This window comes from Vicugna pacos, chromosome 3 (genome assembly GCF_048564905.1).
Source record: "Vicugna pacos chromosome 3, VicPac4, whole genome shotgun sequence".
Lineage (NCBI taxonomy): Eukaryota > Metazoa > Chordata > Mammalia > Artiodactyla > Camelidae > Vicugna > Vicugna pacos.
In genome coordinates, this window is record NC_132989.1 from 75,505,318 (window position 1) to 75,529,253 (window position 23,936).

Consider the following 23,936-nt stretch of genomic DNA (forward strand, 5'->3'; position numbering starts at 1 on the left):
AGTTATTTTAGAATGTACACCGCATTCATCCCTGCATGAAGGTCTCAGATTCTATCCAGTATCATTTCTCACCAGCTTTAAGGAGTTCCTTTAATGTTTCACGTACTGAAGCTGTACCCTTGACACATTCTCTGTTTTTGTTTCTATAAAGATGTCTTTAATTTGTCTTTCTTTTTCAAAGGATATTTCCAATGGATATAGAATTATAGGTTGATTTGGGGTTTTTTTCTTTTCAGCACTTTCAAATATTGTTCCATTATCTTCACTACTTTATTTCTCTTGAGATACTAGCAAAGTATTTAAGATCAGTTTTCTTTTTCTTTTTTCCTCTGGCAGCTTTTAAGATTTTCTATTTATCTTTGCTTTTCAGCCACTTGATTACAATGTATCTTGGTGTGGTTTCCTTTGTGTTAATTCTACTAGAAGTTTTAAAAGACTTTTGGAAATAAGGATCTATAATTTTCATTGAATTTGGAAATATTTTAGTCATTATTTCTTCAAATGTTTTTTCCACCCCAATCTCTCCTTTCCTTCTGAGTCTCTAATGATACATATTTTTGCTTCCTGTCCAACAGGTCACTAGAGCTCTGTTTATTATTTTCATTTTTTTTTTCACTCCATGTGTCTAAATTTGAATAGTTCCTATTGACTTACTTTCAGATTCACTAATATTTTCTTTGGCAGTTCTCAATCTACTTTTAAGCACACTTAACAGTTCTTAAAATTTTTAGATATTTCATTATTTTAGTTTTAGAATTTCTGTGTAGCTCTTTTCTAGAGTTTATGCTTCTCCAGTGAGCTTGCCTGCCCATTCTTTCATGATGGTCAGCCTTTCCTCTAAGCCCTTGAACATACTTCTAATCACTGTTCTAATGTCTTGTGTGCCAATTCCAACATCTGCTTCATCTTTGGCTGGTTTTTAATTTAATTTAATTTTTAAATTAATTTTTATTTTTAAACAATTTTAAAGGCTATTTTCCATCTACAGGTATTACAAAATATTGGCTATGCTTCCCGTATTGTACAATACATGCTTGAGTCTACCTTATACCCAGTAGTTTGTATCTCCCACTCCCCTATCCTTTTACTGCTCCTTCCCTCCCTGGCTGGTAACCACTACTTTGTTCTCTGTATCTGTGACTCTGCTTCTTTTTTGTATATTCACTAGTTTGTTGTATTTTTTAGATTCCACTTATAAGCAATATCACTCAGTATTTGTCTTTCTGTCTGAATTATTTCACTTAGCATAATGCCCTCCAAGTCCATTCATGTTGCTGCAAATGGCAAAATTTCATTCTTTTCATGGCTGAGTAGTATTTCATTGTGTGTGTATATATATGTGTATCTCACATCTATATGCATATATATACATATATGTGTATGTGTGTATATATCATATTTTCTTTATCCAATCATGTGTTGATGGACATTTGTGTTGTTTCTATGTCTTAGGAATTGTAAATAATGCTGCTACGAACACTGAGGTGTATGTTTTTCAAATTAGTGTTTTGGTTTTTTCAGATGTATACCTTGGAGTAGAATTTGCTGGGGTATACGGTAGTTCTATTTTTAGTTTTTTGAGAAACCTCCATACTGTTTTCCACAGTGGTTGCACCAATTTATATTTCCACCTTCAGTGATGAGGGTTCCCTTTTCTCCATATCCTTGCCAACATTTGTTGACTTTTTGATGATACCAATACTGACAGGTGTGAGGTGGTATCTCAAGGGGTTTTGATTTGCAATTCCCTGATGATTAGCAATGTTGAGTACTTTTTCATGTGCCTATTGGCCATCTGCATTTCTTCTTTGGAAAAATGTCTGGTCAATTTTGATTGTTTTTATTGACTATTTTCTCTCCAAGTGTGGGTCACGTCTTCCTGCTTCTTGATATGTCTAACAATTTTTTATTGTATGGCCAACTTCATGGATGCTCCATTGTTGAGAGTTTGGCTTATACTGTGTTCCATTAAGGAGTGTGAAATGTTCTGGTGGATCAGCTTGATCCTACTGAAGCTTGATTTTAGACATTTTAAGATGAGTCTAGAATAGCCCTTACTCTGAGGCCAGAGTAGCTCTACTGCTAAGGGCATAGTATTTCTGAAGTTTTAATTGAGTGCCTGAGTTGTTCATGAGGTCTCCCTATTTTGGCCTGGCAGAACTCCAATGTTTTACTTTTAGAATCCTGGATCTCTTCACTGTATCCTAGAAACTGTTCACTGCAGGCTTCCCTGAGTCTTGCTTTGTGCATTCACAACTTAGTATTTGGCTACAGAGTCCAGAGGACTCTTACGGAGATTTTGAGTGTCTCTCCTCTGTACAACTCTTTCTTCCTAGTACCCTGCTCCTATAAATCCCAGCCACCTCAGCAGCCCCAAACTCTGAGATTTTTATTCTCTTTCCAGGCCCACCATTGCACTGATAGGTCCCTACATCCCTGTTTGAATGGAAAGTGTCCCAGTTTAGAAAGGACCCTCAGGCAGAGGGCTAGGTGAATGTGGAACTCACCTCATCCCTTCAATCAGAGTCCTATGCTGCCTGTTGTCCGATGCCTAGGAACATCTGTTTTAGATGTATTTACAGTGGGAAGGTGAGTGTGATCCTTATTATTCCACTACTCCCAGAATCAAAGGTATCTACTTACAAATTTTAAAGTCTGTTATATCTGAATTTCGGCCCCTTCTTTTATTTTCAGCATTGTAACTCGTGCCATCTCATCTGCTTTCTTGGGCAATCTAATTAGAGTCTGTTCTTTAGACTCAGACTAGAGCTACATCATCAGCTCTCCTGGGTCTCCAGCTTGTGAGTCAAAGATCCTGGGACTTCTCAGCCTCCATAACCCCATGAGCCAAATCCTTATAATAAATCTGTCTATCAATCTATCAGTCTAACTTCCTTCCTTCCTTCCTTCCTTCCTTCCTTCCTTCCTTCCTCTTTCTGTCTCTCTGTCTGTCTGTCTATCTATCTATCATGGTTTGTTTCTTCATTCTCTTACCCATGTCTTTCACAGAGAAGTACCTTAATTACATTAAAATTCTGCTTATCAATTTTTCTTTCATAGGTTATCCATTTTAGTTTTGTAGCTAAAAGCTCATCTCTAAACCCACAAGTTCACGAATTTTTCTTCCATGTTGTCTTCTAGAAGCATTACAGTTTTTCATTTTACACCTAGCTCTACGATCCATTTGAGTTAACTTTTGAAGAAGGTATAAGGTCTTATCTAGGCTTTTATTGTGCATATGGACATCCAGTTGTTGACATCCAGCACCATTTGCTGAGAAGACTATGTTTTCTCCATTGAATTGCCTTTTTTCCTTGGTCAAAGATCAACTGGATATATGTATGTGGATATCTTTCTGGGCCCTCTATCTGTCTCATTAGTCTTTTGTCTATTCTTTCATCAAGCCCATATTACCTTGATTACTGAAGATTTACAGTAAATCTTGAAATCAGTCCTCTACCTGTGTTCTTTTTCATCAGTGCTTGACTTCCTTTTCCCCTCTCATCCTCCTGCACTATGCTTACACTTACCAAATCACACGTTAGTATTGGAATCTTGTGTTCTACATATGAAAGACCAGTGTTATGAACTTAATGTTTGTGTCCTGCCCAACCCCCCACCAAACTCATATACTCCCAGTGTGCCTGTACTTGGAGATGAGGCTTCTAAGGAAGTAATTACATTTAAATGAAGTCATAAGGATGGAGCATATAAGGGTGTCCATGTAAGAGGAGACATCAGAGCTACCCCCTCAATCCTCTATCTCTCTCCCCACCCCTCCCTGTCTCATGCATGCACCAAGGAAAGGCCATGGTGCAAAGAAGGCAGACATCTACAAGCCAGGAAGAAAGGTCTCACCAGAAACAGACCTTGACAGCTTCTTAACCTTGGAGTTCCGTCCTCCAAAACTGTGAGAGAAGACATTTCCATTGTTTAGGCTATCCAGTCTGGTTTTTGTTATGGCAGCCAGAACAGACCAAAACAACCAGAATAAGATGAAGTCTAACTTTTGTAACTATCAAGTAGGTGGATTCTGTTTTCTTAATCCTTAATCTGATAACCCTTCTCTTTTAACTGATGAGGTTAGTTCATCTAAAGTTGTTCTATCCCTAGTAGTTTTCATTTTTTGTCCTCTTCTCAAAACAAGTATTAGACTGATATATTTTCCTTAATCCTTTCTTCCCTTTCATTAGTTAGGAAATTACACATTTAATCTTTATGGTGTTATGGTTTACTCTTTGATTTTAAAAATGCATGCATGTCTCAGCAAAGTTCAAAGTGAATCAATAATTTTACCACATTTCCAAATAATATAAGGGCTTCAGAAACTTTGATTCTGATTACCCCATCTTCTCTCATATGTCATGTTCTCAAATTTTTTTTCAATGTTTTTATGAATCTCATTGTTCATAATTATTTTCATTTTTTATCTTGCTAACATGTGTTTAGATTTACCCTACGTTTGCCAATTGTTTTACCCACTATTGCTTTTGGAAACCCTCTTTTCCTTCTGGGTCCAAGTTTCTTTTTTCTGAGGTAAATACCTTAATCATTGCTTTACTGAGGGTATGTGGGTGTCTTTTTGTTTAAAACTGTCTTTTTTATGCTTTCAATCTTGATCGATAGTTTGTCTAATTTATAATTCTAGGTTGACAGTTGTTTATCTCAGTAATATGAAGATGTTATCCAATTGTACTCTGGCCTTTACTGTTACTATGAGGAGTCTATTGTCAATAGTTTTTCCTTTATTTATCTTACTTATAACTTTAAATTCTTGGATCTAAGTTTTCGTGTTTTGCATCAATTTTATAAAATTCTCTGACACCATCTTGCTACTACTGGACTCTTCCTTATTCTCTTTCTTTTCCCTCCCTTTTGGTAGACATATATTAGATCTTTTCATTCCCTCTTCACGTTCCTGAATCTCTCCTTTATGTTTTTACTTTCCTCGATTGCATTTTACTTAATTTTCTCAGATCTATCTTCTAGTTCAATATTTTTGCTTCAGCTGTTTCTAATATGATCCACAAACCATTTATTTACTGCTGAATTTTAAAAGTTCTGTTTGATTTATTTTAATCTGCTTGGTATTTGTTTGTGTATTTCTTACAGTTTTGATTCTTTTTATTACCTTTAATTATCTGAACACAAGAATTTTATATTCTTCATTAGAATATGAAAATATTGATCTCCCAGTGCGGCTACCTGTCACGTCTTTACTTTCTCACCCACCTTGGATTGTTGACTTGGGAAAACCGAACTTGAGAGGTACTCTGCTGGTGGGAGTCGTGGAGCACATGTGCTGTGGAGTGGTGGGGTCTTTGTGTCTGACAAGGGCCCTGGAATTATCATTGATACAGAAAAACATGGGTGTCCATTTCCCAGTGTGAGGTCCTAGAGGACCTTGAGGGGAGTGTAAACCCAAACCTCGCATTTGTGTATACAACAGACTCAAACTATGAACCTCCCAGGAACTTGGGCAGAGACAGGTAAACTTTCCTGCTGCCTGCTTGTATCACTGTGCACTGCATTTTCAGTCCTGCATTTCACTCAGGGACAGCCCTTTAAATTTCCCTGGTCTCTCCTCATGGGCTTAAGGATTTCTTCTGTTACCCTAAGGATCTTAAAATAAAAGCTCTTAGGGTACTTGAGCCAGGAAAGTCCTAACCCCTGATTTGCACTCCCACACACTTCCCCCCTAGGTTAACCAACAAGGGAAGCCTCAGAGTGCCTCATGAGATTATGCTCTGCTTTTCAGATTACCCACCACCTGAGAATTGCTCTGACTTTTCCTGCTGTCTCAACCATGCATTTTGCACAATGTTCTATTTTGTGTACTTGTGGGGAGGGGTTCAGGAAAATGAATTCACATTACTTAAGGAACAAGAAACCTTGAATTTGCTTCTTTAATTAAATGTCTCAAATTTTGAAGAGTTTGATAAAAATTGTATGCCAGATCTAAAGTTCCTTTAATATTTGGTCTACCTAAATGACACTCAAGGAAAAGTAATGTAAGCGTGGTTGTAGTGATTACAGAGCCAGGGCTTGATGTTTCCTGGGAGAATATCTTCTAGGAAGTATTTTTCTATATTCAGTAACCTTGTTAGTAGCCTGAATCACTGCACAAGCACTAGGTGTCATTGAAACCTCAAGTTTTCATGAACAGAAAGAAATGACACTCCAATTTGGGGGCTCAAATTAACATGCAGAATACATTAATTAACTGTATTTTATGTTCACCTACTGTATCATACACTAATTTGAATTTGTGGCTTTTTGCCCTGAGAATATGAGATGCGAGTTGGACAGCTGGTTAAATCTCCTTTAAAGAAGTACAAGTGTATTAAGGAAACAAAGAGGAATATATTGGCAGGAGAAGACTCACCTTGTGTTGATAACACATGGATCAAATGCCTCTCTTCATTTGTTTATGAGCATCTTTAAGGCAGGCAAAGCGATGTACAATTGATCTGAGAATCTCTAAAGTAAACCATCAAGCTTGCCACATGGTAGGTGCTAAATAACTGCAGAAAGAAGGAGAGAGAGTGTGAGGATGGGAGGAAGGAAGGAAGGGAGGAAAAAATGTAAGGATGGAAAGAAGACAGAAAGGGAGGGAGGGAGGGAGAAACGAAAGAAGGGAGGAGGTAACTTCTGCCCATCATGATAAAACCTACAGAGTAAAAGGAAACCTAATCCACCTCCAAAACCTGGGTATCTGGGGCATAAATGCAGGTGTCCTTGAGAATTACCTCAAATTCTTAAGTTCAGTGAAATCTTACAGACTCCATCAATATGATTAAAGAGTTTAGCTTTTGCAGTGAAGATTACATAAGAACGTTTTAAGTTGCTTGTCTGGACTGGAGGAATCTGTGTTCTCAGTGGACTATGCTACTTGAAAGTCTCTGTGGAAGTTGGGGAGCATGCAGACCAGGTCAGCAAATCTTAATACTTGGATGAGTCAAATATTTCTGAGCTGCACCCATGTTTATTTTTTTTTCTTTAACATCAATCTTAGTAATATTTTAAAAAAAATTTTATTGAAGTGTAGTTGATTTACAATGTTGTGTTAGCTTCAGGTATACAGCAATGTGATTCATTTATATATACATACATACATACATATATGTATTATTTTATTATATATATTCTTTTTTAGATTCTTTTCCATTATAGATTATTACAAGATATTGAATATAGTTCCTTGTGCTATACAGTAGGTCCTTGTTGTTTATCTATTTTATGTATAGTAGTTGTGTGTATGTTAATCCCCTGGTTACCAAAGGGGGAAGGGGCCTGTAAATTAGGAGTTCAGGATTAATATATGATTTGAGGGATGTTTCTTACTTTCTTAATGACCTAAACTTCAGTTTCATCCTGACCCATTTCTTATAAATTCCCATGTCTTCTCCTTTGGCAAAAACTAGATTCCATAGGCAGGACAGGATGGTAGAAAGCTCTTGTTTTTCCCCTGCTGTTGCACAGACCATCAATGTATAAATATTTCAAGTACAAGAGGTATTATGACTAAACTGTACATTCAATAAACCTCTTTTCAGCTCAAAGGGAAAATTTCCTTGACTTGGGCAGGGCAGTTCAACGACACCCAAATGAAATAATGAATGTGAAAGCACTCTGAAAGTCAAGCATCCTGTCAGGTCATTACTGCATTAATGTGGTGAGTGTCATTCTCTGCATTAGGACATGGGATGACGCTGACCAGCCATGGATAGATATACAGCTAAATGCTAGTGCAGCAGGGAAATGTAGTATCCCATTCTGCTCAAACTGTTGCCTCCTTGTCTTGGTCCAGGCTGCTGTAGCAAAATATCACAGAGTGCATGGCTTAGAAACAACAGAAATTTAGCCCTCACATTTCTGGAGGCTGCAAGTCTATGATCAAGACTCTGGCAGATTTGGTGTCTGGTGACAGCCTACTTCTCAATCCATAGATGGCTGTCTTCCTGCTGTATCCTCACATGGTAGAAGGGGGCAGGGAGCTCCCTAGGGCCTCTTTTACAAGGGAACTAATACCATTCATGAGGGCTCTACCCTCATAACCTAGTCATTCCAAAGGCCCCATTTCCAAACACCATCACACTGGGGAATGGATTTCAAAATATGAATCTGAGGGAGACACAAATGCTCAGTCTCTAGCATTCCCAAATGGTAAACGTGTGCAAACGACTGCCCAAGAGTTTCAATGTAGGAGGACTAGCAGGAATAGAAAAGAGGAAGAGTGTACCGTATTCTGAGAGGAACCCCAAATAAGGAAAGATTGGGGCCATCTGCCTGAGGGTCCTTGCTTCTCCATTGCTTACATTCCCTCTAGGGGACAGGGTGGGAGGAGTACGGTCACCTCTTGAGGTCACTTCCTGCCTTGGCAAATTTGACTGGAAGAATGAATTTGCGTAAAGAACAAGCTCTCTTTCCCTTGTCCCACCATTACTCTTTGTTTCCTCCTATGCCCCTACTCACCTTTCCCTTCGATGTATTTTAAAAATTATTTTTAAGACAGCTTTATTGGCTCCCCATCAAGGTAACAGTGTTTCTCCAAGTGTGATCCATAAATCTATGATGATTCCAGGGAATGTAGAGTTTGACAGTTTCAGAAGCTGTTGCATTGATCATAAGATACTAATAATATCACAGCATAGAGTAAGTAAGAGCTTGTAGAGTTACCAGCATGCATTTTGCTTCATATTTGGCTAAAACTACTGATGTACAGAATGTGGATCATGTCTCAGTGTATCTGGAGCAAATATGAAGGAGAAATGATCAACATTTTTTTTATTACATTAGTCTTGAAAAGCCATGGTATAGAAAGAGAACATTTTACAATAGTTACCAAATAGTTATATGATTCATGAGATAGGTGTACTGGGATCAGAACCAAAGGGCATCATTTATATATGCTGCTGTGGAAATTAAAGGAGATTAAAGTAATTAAATGCTAGAATCCTACTGTTTGCAAAGAGAACAGCTGGCAGAATATTTCCTGATCTTGATCTAATATTGAAGTAAATGAGGAAAAATGAATATTATTATGTTCTAGCCATTGCACATATATCTTTTTTGGCTAAATGAGCAAATAAATAGGCATCCTGTATTATAACCTTGCTTTTTCCATTAAAGTATGAGGAAGCCAAGGGGAAATTTGTCATAACAGTTTTTGACATGAGGAAAGTGAGAACAATCATTTCTTCATGACACTGATAATGTCAATAAACACCATTTCAATGGTTTCAAGGGTTTTTCTCAAGAGTTCTATCTCAGAATATAGTCAATATCTTGAATAGACTAAACTCACTACTTGTGGACAGAAACAGTATAATTTTGAATGCTAACTAAATGACACCAGGATTTCTGATAAAGATTAAATTGAGCTAAATATTTGAATCTCTACCAATACATTTTTTAAAGATAGGGCTGGTGTTGAATATATTATTATATTTATATACTGTGTATTTTAATATTTCAATATATAAAATATATAAACTACATTTATATTATGGTAGCTTGTAAGGGTCTTAATGATAAAGTGACATTTTAGTTAAGACCTGAAGGAAGTACAAGAGAAGGGCAAGTCCTGAGGATGTCCAGGGGAAGAAAATTCCAGTCAGAAGGAAAAGCACATACAAAATTTCTGAAGCAGAAACAGGTCTGGTGTCCACAGGGGTATCAAAGATGTCACTATAGATGGAGGACAGTGAGGAAGGTGATGAAATCAGAGGTAGCAGAGGATTGGGATACTGTGGCTTTGGCTTTTACTCTTAGATGAGAAGTCATTGGAGGATTTTGAGCAGAGTAGTGTTTATCTTCTTTTCAATGAGTTCACTCTGACTGCTGTGTTGGGAATAGACTGAGATAGGCAATAGCAGAGGAAAGGAAACCAATTAGCAGGCTATTTCAGTAAAAGAGGCAAGAGAAGACGGTGGCGTATACCAAGCAGAAGCAGCAGAGGTGGTAAGAAATAGCTGGATTCTAGACATATTTCCAGCCATTTATTCAATAGATATTTATTGAACATTTATGTACCTGTTACTGTCTTAAGTACTGAGAACGCCACGCTGAGCCAACTAACCAAACAAACAAAACAAACACAAACCTCCATGGTCTCTCTTTTCCTTAAGTAACGGTATGTTTGATGATGGGGTGTTTGAGTAGAAACTGACAATATAGATGTAAATGAATAAGCAAGATTAATTTCCAAGAAGAATACATACCATGACACAAATTAACCAATGTAATGGAAAAGAGTACCCGGGGTAGGGGGTGGGTGGATGGACTTTGCTACTTTGGACTGTATGTCCAGGAAAGGCCACTGAGGAAGCAGTGACCTATCTGCTTAAATCTGAATGAAGAGAAGGAGGCAACCAAGTGAAGATCTGGTGGGTGACTGTTCCAAGTGAAATGATCTATGAGTTCACAATTAGAAAGCTTGCTCAACAAACAGAGGTTAATTTGGTCATGTGGCTGGAGCACAGTGAAAGAACAGGAAAATGGTAGGAAGTGAGATTAAGGAGGAAGATGAATTATGCAGGAACTTGAAGGCCATAAAAAGGAATTTGGGTTTTATTCTAAGTATTTTAGAAAGCTACTGGAAGGCTCTAGATAAAATGGCATGATCTACTTGACAGTTTTAGAAAATTCTTCTGGCCACTTTGCAGAGGATTGATTCTGTTGAAACATACAAGTGGAGAGCTCAAGTAAGCAGTTGGAAATAATGAATCTGATGCTCAGGAGAGAAGTCAGGCTTGAAGATACAAGTTGAGGAGGCATCAATGTATGGATGATATCGAAAAAGAAGGATATGAATGAAATGACTTCCAGAGTCAGAATGAGTGGCCAGGAGTCCGGACACAGAGAGATTGGCTGGTCTATTTCACAGATCACTCATCTATCTGCCTCCTGTCATAGCAAGACTCTCTAGTTCTTATCTCCCATTGTCTCCTCAACCCACCACAGTAAGACATCTATCCCCACTGCTTTATTGAATCTGCCCTGTTACAATCACCTTTCCTTCTCTGAAACACAAAGCAAATGGCTTTTAGTGAATGAATAGCAGGCAGGAGAACTGGGAAGAATTAGAACACGACCTCAGTGATAGGACTGCAAGGGAGAAAGAGCAATGCCTCCAACCGTTGAGGAGTGACAAATTCAAAGGCTGAGGAAGGTCTCACCATACTTGAGAGAAAATACCCACCAGAAACACTGTGGCTTGGGTCTGACTTCTCACACTTGAACTGCTTGCCTGTGTTTCTGATCACCATCTGCTCCTGAATTTCCTAAGGTCAAGCTTTACTCCCCATCTCTACAGCTCCAAGCTGGGCCTCCCCAGGGGCTGTGCAAGCCTGGCCTACCACCTGCAGCAAGCCACCGGAAGCTAGGAGATAAGAACAGAACAGATTTTCCCTCACAGCCCTCAGAAGGAACCAACCCTGCCAACATCCTGACCTCAGACTTCCAACTTCCAGAACTGTGAGGCAGTAAGCTTCTGTTGTTGAAGCCACCCAGTCCGTGGTACTCTGTTACGACATCCCCAGCAAACTAACACAGGACTTGAGCAGATGTATGTTAGACTCTCTGCAGAATTTTAGTCACATTTTCCATCTTTCATTAATAAAAGTGCCGCACAATTTGTCCACAAACGCTCATCTCATCCCAATCACCACAGGGAGGAAGAAAAAACAAGCCTGAGGTGTACATGCAAACACATGCTCACTCCTCTGAAGGAACTAAAGGGGTGCTGCTTAATTTAGGCATATTTCCAAAAGTCTGAAGAAAGGAAATCACATTTAAAGCAAACATTTACCCCTGTTGCTAAGTAAATGCCTCACAACATTACTATAGTATCAGACATGAAAATGAAGCCAGAATTATGCAGTTGGGGCTAATGCTGTCTATTCAGGCGCTAGTGAGAGACAAAGAGACATAGTTGCATTTTGTAGGATAATTGGTTGGCAGTGCGCAGCCTGCATTTAAAAACCATGTCGGGACACTTTTGCATATCAGAAAACAATCTCATTAACACATTTCATGAGACACTTGTGTAGTCAAAGAATGTTAATTATTCTTGAGGCCCTGGATAAGGAATACAATTCAAACCACTTCAGTTATAGAAAAAAAATCAATAATCCTTATATTGCCATTGGTAATGTCAAATTCATAATTCCATCTTTATTAATATTTCATCATTTTACTGGAATAATTACTACTTTGTAATATAAGTAAAACCCTTAGGTGCTTGGGGAAAACTGGACATGGCCAGTATATTTCTTCCATTAACCTGACACAGTGGAATCTACTGAAATCAGGACTAGGATGGAATAAAGTATGCAAGAAAATAATGCAAGATGTATTATTTGTTGTTTTCAAATTCGTACAAAACCCAAAGGGTAAAAAGCAACCCACAACAACAGGTAACCTCCCCAGCTTTGATCTAGTGGTTTGAATTCATGAACCTTGCAGTGAACGAGACATTAGGCTACACACAGCTGACCAAGGACTTTGGAAATCATTGCTTCTATTCTGATGCCACATTCTTGATCTGCCCCACCTCCGCCCAACCCAGACACACAGGGCTCAAGACTCCTTCTGAGCAATTCAGACAGGACAGAACAGCACATGGAATCCACCCAGCCAGATCCTAACCAGCCTCAGTTCCAAAGCCTGTCTCTTAGAACTAAGGTAAGGGTGGGTCACGGGGCTTGTGCTTACCACCCAACCAGTTTGGGAGCATTGCTGTGTCATCGCAACAGCTTGACCTGCAGGCAATATGTACTCTGTTATGATACGGCAAGGACACCTCAGCTCATCTAGGGTCTGATTGACAGAGCAGCCTTAGTACTTGATAATAGTTCTTGAAATGTTTACAGAACGTCATGTTTCGCACCTCGGTGTAAAGCACACCGCGTGAAGCCATGCCGCAACCCATGTGGAGCTGGGGGACAGTGAGCGACTTGTTTTCCCGAGAAGGGGCAGTCTCTCTCTTTACTCCAAGCACTACTGAAGATGCATTAAATTTAAACGGAAACAAAAGAGACATAGAAGAGATTTGAAGAGCTTAGGCCTCTAAAAGAAGAATAGTTTGTCTTTCTAAAAGGATTCAGAGTATCTTTGGTGAGGGGGTTTAAATAATGGCAAGATAGGTTTATCTTTCACTCATTTCGGAGCACCTATATACTGTGCACCTTGGAAGATATTGAAGGAATATGTAACACTAAACGGTGCCTCATGGTTTTAGGACTAGGTCTCTGCTCTTTTCTGTTGCTGTGAAATCCCACGGAACTGCAGGGAAGAAACTGGTTTATCCCTTCATCAATGAACACCTCACATCCCACCCATGGGCGCTCTCCCTTTATGTGTTTTTGTTGCTAATTCTCTTTAATTCCTTCTTCTCTGTGTTTAGTCTTCCAAAACTGACTCTGCACTATCCATTCAGATAGTCCTCTAGAAGACAAAAAACTAAAATAAAAAATACAATGTGCTTTCAGAAACAGTTTAATGCTCTCTGCCTTCAAGTTTAGTGTGCTCACATACAAAGAAAGATCTGAGAACTCACTCATTGCTATACTTTATCTTGGTTTGTAGGACTTCTCAATTGAAGGAAGTATTTTCATGTTTAGATATACCCAGGAATAGTGAAGGAAAAAGAAATGTGGATTTAGGGAAGGACTCACTAAGAAGGAAACATTAACGGATGGGTGGGAAAATCAGCTTAGCACAGAAATAAAGTTATGTTAACCTTAAGTCCAAACTCAGATGGGCGATACATTGCTCTAAGGATCTGGAAGTTAAGCTTGAAAATGTCTGAACTCTCATGTCCCCAACTAAATTTCAAATTTGTGATTCCATGATTGGTTCAGCTTGACTAGAAGCAGAGAGGAAGGAAAATGGCACTTCTGCTCTCTTGTTTTCCCTCTTTGTGAGTCTCAGTGATAAACCATGAGCTAATGAGGGCAAATGGTTTGGGCCAACGGAAGAAAATTTGGAAACCTTCTTGCTGCCACCTACATCCAGCTTTTACATTATTTCACTCAATGGATAAGATTTGATAATGAGAGTTCAGAGAGTTAATCCTTTCCATCCCAGCTGGCTAGCAGCTCCCATAATCATAGTTTCCTTTATTCAAATGCTATTATTAAATCATTCTTTCATTGGTTCATCAAAAATTTATTGAGCACACACTATGTGCCAAATATCATTCTAGATCCAGGGTTACAGCCATGAAACAGCTAACAAATGTTCTTGGCTTCATAGGCTTAACCTGTGGTGAGAGGAGATGGACATTAGACAAGTAAATACGTGAAACTGGAGGGTGTCAGATGGCTGAAAAGACTAGGGAGGGAGGAAAAGAAAGCAGGAAAGGGCAATGGGGAGTAGAGGGGGATGAGCTGAGTATGGAAGTTCAAAGTAGGGGACACAGGAAAGACCTGGCTGAGAAGAAAGTATCTGACTAAAGGTCTAAAAAATTGGGAGGACTCGATGTGGATATTTGTAGGGAAAGCATTCCAGGCAGAGGGAATAGCAAACACAAAATCCTGAATGTGCACCAGATGAAACATTTGCCAAAGAGTGCCATCTCCCATGTTTTACCAAAGTAAATGTCACACAGAACATAATTCTACTCTAATAAGGATAGCCAACAACATGTGAATCTTGCTCTGAAAGTTTCAGTTTATTCTGCTCAGCAAGACTACACCAAGAATTTGATGGTATTAAGTGAGTGCCTTGGGACTTGGTCCATGTGTTACATCCATCTTATATAGCTTTCTATTTGTTCTTATTTTATACTAATAATACATTAATACATAAATAGGTACTGAAAAGATAGCAACAAAAGAGATTTATACAGTGACATGCGAAGGTTTCCTCATCCCAATTTCCCTGTGCTTCTCCCTGTCCACCTACTGACTTCCTCATCCCAGAAGAAACTACTGTTCATTATTTGATATGTGTTCATCAGTCCTTTCACCATGTATTTAAACATATAGTACGTGTATATGAAAGCAGCTTTGTTCGTGAATGGGAACATATTTTACATGGTTTTTGACAACTTGCTTTTCTTGCTTAATGACATAGATTTACCCGAATTAATACAGAAATACCTACCTCATTCTCCACTGACAGTGTGGTATTTCATGGTATGGGTTTACCACAAATTATTTCTGCTTCCTACTGATAACATTTTTTAAAAAAATTAAAAATATGAATATCCTTATACTCAACTTTTGGTAAACATATGTGTTTCTCTAGGGAACACAACCAGAATTTGGAGTAGAGGGATATATGCAGATTTTCACAAATTTTATTTTGGTAACAGTGTCTTTGCGATTTAATTAACATACCATATAACTCACCCATTTAAGGTATACAAAATTCAATGATTTTCATATATTCATGACTATAATCAATTTTAGAACATTTCATCACTCTAAAAAGAAACCTCATACACTTTAGCCATCATTCCTCAACCCCTCCCCCCAATCCCTCTCAGACCTAGGGTACCACTAATGTACCTCTGTCTCTATGAATTTCCCTATTCTGGACATTTCATGTAAGTGGAATCATACAACTTGTAGTCTTTTGTGTCTGGCCTCTTTCACTTAGCCTAATTTTCCAAGGCTTGTTCAGAATGCGGTATGTATCAGTACTTCATTTCTATTTATGGCTAAATAATATTACCTTATATGAATATACATTTTATTTATCCATTCATCAGTTGAAGGATATTTGGGTTGTTGACATCTTTGGGATATTACAAATAATGCAGTAATAAATCTTTGTGCACTAGTTTTTGTGTGAACATATGGTAAATACCCAGGAGTACAAATGTTGGGCCATAAAGCAACTTCACTGTTAAACTTTTAAGAACTGTCAGACTGTGCTATATATATAGTAGGACCTTGTTGTTTATCTATTCTCATACAGTAGTTTGTATCTGCTAATCCTAAACTATACTTCAATAAGAAAAAAGGAAAAAGAAAAAAAAAAACCTGTCAGACTGCTTTCCAAAGTGGTTGTACCCTTTTAAAATTCCACCAGCACTATCTAAGGTTTCCAATTTCTCTACACCCTACCAACACTTGCTAGTATTTGTCTTTTTGATTACAGTCATCCTAGTGGGTGTTGTGTGGCATCTCATAGTTTGATTTGCACTTCCCTAAAGAAAATGATGTTAGCTGTTTTCCATTGTTCATTAGATATTTGTATATATTCTTTGGGTAAATTTCTATTCAGATTCTTTGCCTATTTTTAATCTTTGTATTATTGAGTTATGAGAGTTCCTTTATATTTTCTAGATATAAGTACTCTGTTACATACGGTTTAAAATGTCTTCTCCCATTCAGTCTTTCTACTTTCTCTGTGGTGATCCTTGAAGCACAAAAGTTTTTAACTTTGATGAAATCCAGTTTAACTATTTTCTCTTTCACTTTTACTTTTGGTATCACATCTAAGAAGCCACTGCCAGAGCCAAGGTCATGAAATTTACCTCCATGTTTTCTTCTAACAGTTTATAGTTTCGAATATGTAGTTTTTTATTCATTTAAAGGTAATTTTTGTATATAGTGTAAGGCAGGGGTCCAATTTCATTCTTTTGCATGTGAGTATCTATTGTCCTAGCAATATCTGTTGAAAAAACTCTTCATTCTCCATTCAACTGTTTTGGCACCCCAGTCAAAAATCAATTTGCTATAAAACACAAGTTAATTTCAAGAATCTCTATTCTATTCCGTTGATCTATATGTCTGTCCTTAAATCACTATGAAATGGTCTCACTTACATTTGCTTTGTTGTAAGTTTTGATATCAAGAAGGGTGATTCCTTCAACTTAGTTCTTTTCCAAGATTGTTTTGGGTCCCTTGTATATTCATATAAATTTTAGGATCAGCTTGTCATTTTCTGCAAAGAATCCAGCTGGGATTTTCATAGAGATTGCTGAATATGTAGATCAATGTGAAGAGTACTGCCATATTAATAATATTGTTTTCCTTTCCATGGACATAGGATGTCTTTCCATTTACTTATGCCTTTTAAATTTTATTCCAACAATACAAATTTTCAAAGTACAAGTAGTGTACTTCTTTTGTTAAAGTTATTCCTAAGTATTATTCTTTTTTATGCTCCTGTAAGTGAAATTGTTTTCTTAATTTTATTTTTGGATTGCAAGTAAAAAGAAAAAGAATTGATCTTGTATATTGCTCTTGTATCCAGAAAACTTGCTAAACTTTTTATTACCTCTACAAGTTTTTTTGTGTGTGTGGATTATTTCATATTTTCTATATACAAGGAAACGACAGCTGAAAATAAGTATAATGTTATTTTGGGGCTTTATGCAAATGGCATTTATCAGAATGAGGAAGTGTCCTTCTATTCTCAGTTGAACTGTTGAATATTTTTACATGAAGCGGTATTGGATTTTGTCAAATGATTTTTCAGCATCTATTGAGATGACCATGTTGCTTTTGTCCTTTATTTTATTGACATGGTATATTACATTAATTGATTTCAGATGCTAAACCAACCCCACATTCCTGAGATAAATCCCACTTGGCCATAATGTAAAATCCTTTTTATATGTTGCTAGATTCAGTTTGCTAGTATTTTTGTGTGTGAGAGGATTTTGTGTTTACATTTACAAAACATTGGTCTGTTGATTTTTTTTGTGTGTGATGTCTTTGGTTTAGATATCAGTGTAAGATTTGGAAAGTATTTCCTCTTCTTTAATTCTTTTTGGAAGAATTTGTGAATAATTACTAATAATTTTTAGAATTGTTAGAATTCATCAGTAGAGCTATTTGGGTCTGGATTTTTCTTCGTGAGTTTTTTGATTACTCATTTAATCTCTCTTATTACAGATCTATTCAGATTTTCTATTTCTTCTGGAGTGAATTTAGCTGGTTGGTTTTTCTAGGACTTTGCCCATTACATTCAAGTTACCCGATTTACTGGCACGCAGATGTTCACACTACTCTTTAGGATCCTTTTTCTTTCTGTAAAGTAGCTAATAATGTCATCTCATTTATTTCTGACTTTGGTAATTTGCATTTTCTCTCTATGCTGTTTTTTGATTAATCCAGGTGAAGTTTTGTCAATTTTGCTGATCTTTTTAAAGACTCAATCTTTCATTTTGTTAATTTTCTCTATTATTTTAGTCCTCTATTTCATAATTTCCATTCTAATTTTTATCATTTCCTTCCTTCCACTTGTTTCAGGTTTAGTTTGCTCTTCTTTTTCTATAGTCTTAAGGTAGATGTTTAGGTTATTGATTTGAAATATTTCTTATTTTTAATATAGGTACTTACAGTTATAAATCTTCTAAGTCCTCCTTTAGTTGTAATTCATAAAAATTTTTGTTCTGTGTCTTCATTTTCACTTTTCTCAATGTATTTTCTATTAACCTTTCTGATTTCTTCATTTGTTCATTGGTTATTTAGGAATGCTGTTTAATTTCTACATCTCTATTAATTTCCCAAATTCCTTTCTGTGTTTTGATTTCTACTTTCATTCTATTGTGGTTGGGGAGAACACTGCGTATGATTTCAATCCTTTCAAGTTTTTAAATGCTTTACATGCAGTTTTTAAAATATTTTATATTGTTAATAGCCCTCCCAAACCAGTACATATCTTCCCACTATGTGATTGATTAAAATATTAAAATGATTTCTAGAAAACCATAATTCCTTTTCTGAATATATTTGGTTAATCACTAAAACTACCTGAAATATGGTTCTCTTGTGGAGATCAGAGAATAATAATTACTTACTTAACAGTATGGTCTGTGCTAATGCTGTATATTTAAAATACTTATCTGCAATCCTCACTATAAAATAGGTATTAATATCCCTATATTGCTAAGGAGGAAATTGAGTCTCAGATTATTCAAGTAAGTTGTCCAAAATCACATGGAAAATGAGTAAATATTGAGATTAAGTCTCAAATTTATTTCTACCATCATATTCTTCTTCTCAGGCCAAGGAAAAATGGTCACACACAGACCATGCTTTTCCCTAATCTTTCCTTGCTTCTGTAATACCCTAGGACCTACCAAGAGTCATGTTCATGTTCAGACAATTCTTGGCAGCCACAAACTTCCATTTTCCATTTCTACTTTTACCTTTTTCTTATTCCAGAGGCTAATTGCATCTTATAATTGGACAACATGCTTTTTTGGCTTCTCCCCAAGTGAATTAGGTCTGCACAGTGGATTTTTCATTTTAAAATATTGAATTGTTCATATCTTTAGATGTGGTATGCACTCTCCAGCAATCTGTCATGCCCACAGCCTTGTTCTGACTGGTACTGGCCTGAGCAAAAACTTATGTTATCTGCCTGGCCCTGCAGGTCTCTGAATACGTGAGTATTAATGCAGAACCTTGGCTCTTTTTTTAAAAAATATTCAATCTATGGTAAGAAATGCATTTTACATCTTGATGCAATACATATTTATTTCCTACATATGCACATGAAAGAACATACCCTTACTACTGATATATTCTATTATTTAAAAAAAAAATCTCTGGTCATGGTTCAATAAGTTTATTTTATTTCATGAGATAATGGGTGATAACCTATAGTTAAAAAATAACTTATAGTTTGAGAACCCAGAGAAAGGGCCAAACTAGGCCAGTTTTTCATTGTGCACTAAATAATAATTACTCATCATAAAGAACAAAGATATTTTTCTTCCCATCCCACCTGCCAAACTCCAAGGTCAAACCTTCTATAATTCTTGTTCTTAGCAGCCAACTCCCCATGTGCTTGACTACTTTGACCTTTAGAAAGCCACAGCATAGGAAATGACAAGCAACAACTAAACAGATTACACTACTCAACTGCACACAACCTTTCAGAAGGCTTTTCTGACTGGATTTCAAGCACTCCTATATTCATATGTGAAGACTAAGTTTAGAAGAAGGTAAAATAAGGAAACGGAAGGCTTGGAAGGAGGAGAGGAATCATAGAGTGAGAGATTTGGTTGGGGCTTTGGGCCAACAGGCTCTCCCCAGTAAAGGAGTCTGTTCTATGGCATCTAAGAGGTTAAGTACTAAAGCTCTGAAATGGGACTTGGACCAGCCTGAGCTTCCCTGGGGACTGGAGTAGAGGCAAAGGCATGGATGGTGACATCAGTGAGGGGGCTCTGAAGTCCAGAGACACAGACTTTGTGAGAGCCTATAGGGTCCAGATGCCCAACATGGGTCACTTCAGGCAACGTCATGGCAAAAATCAGCATATGATCCTGTCTCTGGGAGAGGTCATAATGATCCACTTTCACTGTGAGTATCTGGAAATCTCTTTCATACATCTGCCCCCGCCCCACCACCCCAAACACCCCATATTATTTAATGGGATTAAGAAAGCTGGTCTAACAAGGAGGCATCATTCAACACCCTCTACTTTGAATAAAAATTTAAAAGAATAACATTTGGAAGGAACACTTTCTGGGCAGCTTTAGACAAACAAAATTACTTAATAACCCTTGTGGAAAAAATTACAGTAGGTTACAAGAGTCGAGGAAGCCATGGTAATTTGGAAACAATGTATGTTCCTTTGGAAAAGACTTAACTAATAGAAGACACTTGGTTTTGTTGGTAATAATTGCAACAGATTTCTATGATGAAGTAGGTGAAATGCTCCCATGCTAGGAATTTTATCCAGAATTGTTTTAACATGTTGCCTTTTCCTTTGCTGGTACTCTAGAGTCAAAAGACAGAGTTTCTCTACAACCCTAGCAAAACTTGTATGGAATTTGGGATTGTTGAGGCTCAGACCTCTTCCAACAGAGTCAGTTAGTGCATGTATCAGAAGGATCTTGGTTTACACAGTCTCACCCACACCACAGTAATACAGCCTCTACCAAAAATGGTTTCTATCAGTTTCTGCTTAACTGTTTATACATATTATAATCTCAGAGCTTTCCCTGGAACATGCATGAGGTTCTGCTCGACCTATTTACATGGCTATAGCAATCTGTTCATTTGGGCTCTCTGGCAGCCTTCCTTGGCTTTCTGGAGTTAAGTCCATCTGTTTTGCTACAATTTAGTGTTAGTATCAGTATGACTTGAAAATATAAGTTCAAAATCCAGTCTAGGTGTCCCACTTACATCCAGGGACACATACGCTTTCTGTGGCTTTGTTATAACCCTCCTACAGGTGATGTGCTTTGCTGAATACAGCTTGAGACTTCGCTATCATTGTTTTCAGGCAGTTTTTGTGCCTCATTAGTCAGGATAATTGAGAACGGGCTGGATTTGTCAAACAAAGTCCACTGGCTTAGCTTCAAATTCCTCTTGCATTTGTCCTATGCTAGATGACATTAGGAAGACAGCATTGGTAGCAGATCAACTCTTGTACTCAGTCACCTCCTAATAGCACAGATGCTTGACATAATACTTTATATGTTCTGTAGTGATGCCTACTGGCAGGGGCCAGGCAAAACGCTGTCTGGCTGGGACAGATAGGGACCCCATTCTTGGAGAATAAACATATTTGCTCGGTTATTCTTGGAGGAGTTGTTTGAAAATTCTTCAAGCTCGGGGTAGAGAGTGGTGATGAGTTGCAGACATAATGCCAAATGGGTCCCCACTTCCCCAGCTCATAATTTGCACAGTTGGCTACAGATGAAAGTCCACAGGGATAAAAGCAGAGATTAAAAGTGCTGGCTGCTTGGACCACTCCTTCCTATGAGCTGATTCTATGCATAAAGTGAGAGAAAACTTTATGCAAACCCCAGACTCTGGGAGCCAGAACAATATGGACGTTCAGAGTCAAGGAAGCCCTGCACTGAGGACCACAGCTATACTGCACAAGCCTTCATTCATTCCCTCGACTTTTTCAACCTTAGAAATAGAACCTCCTACAGAAAGCAACAGCCAGAGATATCAAGCCAGCATCCTGTGGGAGACCATGACCTCTGACTGGCAGAGTTTTCATGTCTGAGGTCAGAGGACAAGCACCTACGCCATGTCCAGCACGCCCACCATACTGAGCTTCGGTCTGGCTGCACTCTGCCCTCCTGCTCTAGCACTTGCTGATCCCTCTGAGCTATTCTCTTTCTTATTCCACGTTAATACTACTCTTCAAGTGGTTACTGGTGACATAACTTCAATCTTTCTTCATCTTCTTGCATAAACCATGAGTATAACATTCATGTGTTTTGGAGTGACACAGATCTGAATTTGATTTTTAGCTTTTTTGCCTATTTGCAGTGGCAGCTTGAGCAAAATGCTTAAATTCTCATCTGTAATCCCTGCAGGATGCCTGGAAGAAATAACCCATCCCTTCATTCAGCAAATGTTCACTGAACATCCTAAAATATGAAAAGCAGAAAGCACAGAACCGAGCATATAAAAATTCATGATAAATAGTAATTATGTTTAGTATAATAAAAATAATAATAGAGACAGAAGTTATATTGAACACCAGTCTGACCTGGGTCCCAAATTCAGTCTGAGATCAGTAAATACTAATTGACTGACCACTGATTCTATGGCTTTGGTTGGGCCTCTAATTTCTAGTTCATTCTCACTGTATATAGCACTTCTTTCTTGGGTTGGCTCTTGCAAAGTTGTCAGGTTGTAGTCTTGCCTTTTTCTTGGGATAATATAATCATCTCTGAAAACTTGAACTCCTTCACAAGCTTCGTATATCAAGTGATGCTCCCTGGAGGAGCTGTGTGCCGAGGAGCCGTCGGATGGCATCCTGAGACCTCTCCACCTGCCATATGGTGTGGCAAATGTCATGAAGTAATCACCTCCCTCATTCCAGGACAGCTTGCCAGGAACCTGATGCTACCTCTGTAACACACGACACTGATGGCTTAACTGTTTTCAGGCCTGCAAAAAGCAACTACTTTGAATAGTTTAACCCCACGGATTCTCTGAAGTCTTCACAACCCTACAGCGCTTGGGTGTCCTGGGTTCCTCCTCCTAAGTACGGCTCTCTAGTGTTATGTTAATCGTGTTTGTTCCTACTACTAGTTCTTGGATTTGGTTCTAAGTCAATAAGAGCGTTTCGAGGACAATTACTAAGCAACTGTTCCCTTAGTATTCATGGTTCATAAATTAATAATCTCACAACTTGAAGGAACTTGCTTGTAATTGTTTATGAGTGTCTATCTTATTTTTTTTTTACTTAGAACAAAATACTAATTATGTTTTTCTCCTTGTTCTACAGTTCATTTATGTCATGAAATGAGAACATATACAACAGTCTAGAGGGTATTGTTATTGCCTTTCTTTAGTTGAACATATTGTCTAATCTATTAAACACATGTAATGGAAAATCGATCAAATTAGTTGCTTTACATAAGAGGCCTTGTACAACAAGGTTTTTATTTAGTTATTTTTCTTAGTTACATCTTTTGGGTTAGGTAAGGAACAACATAATTCAGCCTTAGTTTCTTGTAACCTTCATTTACTAATTGCCTCGTTACCTGTTCTGACTTTTTCTCCTAGAGTTGCATTCAAGCCTTTCAATGGAGTGAAAAAGACATGTGGGAGAGGGCTGGGGAAAAAATGGTGAGGCCATGCTCCCCACAGAGAAGCCCAGTGTTGCTCAGGTTTCTGATTTCTCATAATATTAATAGTTACTAGAGGCCCTGCCCCCCTAAGAAAATCAACGGACCAGACTTAATTGATGGAGTGGCAATTTATGATCCCTGATTTACTGTCTTTGGGTTTTCATTTCCCCAAATATTCTCTACATAATAAAAGCCAAGGTACTTTAACATTAAGATCTATGCTGTCAAAGGCTGAGTACATCACATTATGCTAAGAATAGTAATTCTTTTTATGACTTTGAATACATTTTAGAGTTTTTAGGGTGTCACTGGTTGCTCTGTCAACCTTTTGGTTGCTTCTAGAGAATGAGCATGTGTGAAAAAGAAATGACCCTCCTCCGTTCTACATCTAGGTATTTTCTTACTATTATAAAGT

General features: G+C 37.7%; 1 protein-coding gene across 1 annotated transcript in view; it reads right to left on the minus strand.

The window, feature by feature from the left end:
• The window catches only part of PIK3R1 (phosphoinositide-3-kinase regulatory subunit 1), a 562,158-nt gene that overhangs the window by 426,091 nt on the left and 112,131 nt on the right, over window positions 1-23,936 (minus strand). Inside the window, exon 3 of the mRNA XM_072958567.1 lies at window positions 6,386-6,524. The gene's annotated coding sequence lies outside the window, so the exon portion shown is untranslated. The remainder of the gene's footprint in view (window positions 1-6,385; window positions 6,525-23,936) is intronic.